Source organism: Octopus bimaculoides, chromosome 3, assembly GCF_001194135.2.
Source record: "Octopus bimaculoides isolate UCB-OBI-ISO-001 chromosome 3, ASM119413v2, whole genome shotgun sequence".
Lineage (NCBI taxonomy): Eukaryota > Metazoa > Mollusca > Cephalopoda > Octopoda > Octopodidae > Octopus > Octopus bimaculoides.
The window spans coordinates 96,445,069-96,448,043 of NC_068983.1; positions in this window are offsets into that span (position 1 = coordinate 96,445,069).

The window sequence follows — 2,975 nt, forward strand, 5'->3', positions numbered from 1 at the left end:
TATATATATATATATATAGACAGATAGATAGATAGATAGATAGATAGATAGATAGATAGATAGATAGATGGATGGATGGATGGATGGATGGATAGATGGACGGATGGATAGATAGATAGATAGATAAGATTGAAATTATAGTGATTTCCTAGTCAATTTTAGTCCATGTTCTTGTATGAAAGTTTGTGAATAAACCATCAAGTAGAAAAATCTAGGGGTGGTGGGTAACTGGTGATAGTTATTTGTCGGGAAAGAGGAAGTAATTGCTCATTTTTCGGGTGGGATAAATGAACATACAAAAACTCATGAGCTAAAGTAGTGAGATGAAATATGTTCAGTGATGGATATGTGATCATGAATTAAAATACATATTGAGATCAAAGTTGGTTATGCGTTCATACTTAGGCGTGTTCTGTATTTTTCGATAAGTAAGTTTTCTTTATTTAAACGTTCTTGTACAGAAATTGTTTCTTTGCACTGGTAGATGGGGAAACTGTAATATTTGGTTGGAGACACCCTGCACATCACTCTATATGTTTAGTCAAATATATCTGTTTATAGCTTGGGAAAAGGATCTGTTCCTTGTGTAGGGTGGTTCTCCGTCTAAATGACATACCTGTCTGTTCTATATTGTGTCCACAACCTGAACATGTTACAACATAAATCAAGTTCTCGGATGCACAAATGAAGTTGGTTTTAATTGTTAACCTTTCTCCTTGTTTCAACTGGAATTCAGAGCCTTCCAGTAGGTTGGGGCATGTTCCACAGTTTGACGTCCACATTTTAGCCATAGGTTTCGTGCTTATTGTGCGTAGCTTTGCATGTGTCAGTAGTTTTTTCGGAAAAATCATGGATTACATGAAAAAATGCGAACATGAAAAGTCATTCTTAAGATTATAAACCTGGAAAAGTACAGGACAGGTTATTACACCTGTAAAAATATAGGACAAGCTATTCTAGTAAAGTAAAGAATAAGAAACATTTTACTTAAAATATTGTAGCTAAAATTATAATTTTAATATTAAAACTTATTTTATTATTGTTTACAAATAACACTATACTTATTTAAGTAGAATTTGGCTAATTTACTATCTTAAATACAGAAAAAAGTGACTACTTAGACAAACTTACAAATTAGCTGAACAGCTTTGTACAATAAATTTAAAAGATGTGAACTATAAAGTGTGTTAAATTAGAAGAACTGGCATTCTTTGCTGCAATATTTTAAGCAAAAAGTTTCTTATTCTTTACTTTACTTGAAGTAATAGCTTGTCCTATACTTTTACAGGTGTAATAACTTGTCCTGTACTTTTCCAGGTTTATAATCTTAAGAATATTACTTTTCATGCTCGCATTTTTCCATGTAATAATAAATTCGTAAGAGGATTGAAGAAAGAAAAAAAACATTGGATAAGGACAAGACTTTTCCCTTTATGTACAATTCCATAATCTATTTTTGGTGGGATTAGCCTGACCGAAGAACGAACTGTAGACCGTAAAATCCGGATCAACTATCAAAACATGTGTGTGTGTGTGTGTGTGTGTGTGTGTGTGTGTGTGTGTGTGTGTGTGTGTGTGTGTGTGTGTGTGTGTGTGTGTGTGTGTGTGCATATAGACATATATACGTATACGCACATACACACACATATACTAATACAAACATGCATTTTCATCAACTTATACACCGACTTATACACACAGGATCATCTACTTATCTATCTATCTATCTATCTATCTATCTATCTATCTATCTATCTATCTATCTATCTATATCTCTCTCTCTCTCTCTATATATATATATGTGTTTCTCTCTCACTCTTTCCCTCTCTCTCTCTCTCCATATTATATAACATAATACGTACACAATATGCTCCTGTTATGAAACAAAGTATTGTTGTGTTTTTATCTTCAATGGTATTATTGTCCTCACCAAGATCAGGTCGACATCATCTTTAATTTACTATTTCTTTTATTTGTCTTAGTATTGCTCCCATCATAAACTATGAATCCTCAAATTTCAACCCACTGCAGCCTCTCCTCTCTCATTCATTAAATTATTGAAATATCGAAATTATGTAAATATTTAGGATAAGCACTGCTTTCAGACAAGACCAAGAGGAATTATTCAAAAAGGGTAAAATATTCTTCCCAAGGCATAGGCTCATAAAGTCGGGCTCTCGGATACTGTGACGAATGTATATCCGCCTAGACGGGGCGCCGATTTATCGCAAGATTACTTATTTTTTTCAGCTCGGTAGACTGGAGCAACGTGAAATAAATTTTTTTGCTGAAGGACTCAACGTGTCACCTGGTCCGCGAATCGAAACCACAATCTTACGATCATGAATGCAGTACCCTAACCACTAAGACACACGCCTCCACACACACACACACACACACACACACACACACACACACACACACACACACACACACACACACACACACACACACACACATACACACATACATGTACACACGTACATACATGCATATATTATGTATATATATAAAAGAGAGACAGAGAGAGAGAGAGCGAGTGAGTGAGTGAGTGAGTGGGTGAGAGAGAGAATTGAGAGAGAGAGAGAGAGAGTGAGAGAGAGAGAGCAAATAGGGATTGTCAATCCGGGTAAAATACTACATAAGTTCTCTGTTGGCACCCAGGCTACAATACTACTTGGCACACAATACTACTTAGATTAGTCAAAAATTCCAAGTAATATTTTGGTAGGGTCCCAAGTTATGGTTCATCATAATTCTATATTGTAAATCCGGGTATGGGCTTCAAAAATAATTGTCATTACATATAATTCCTTTATTAGAGCGAATCTGGCTCTCACCTGTTTCCAGTGATCATTACAGTACTACTGGAAACAGCTGTAAGCCACATTATATATATATATATACATGTATATGTATGTGTGTGTGTGTGTGTGTGTGTGTGTGTGTGTGTGTGTGTGTGTGTGTGTGTGTGT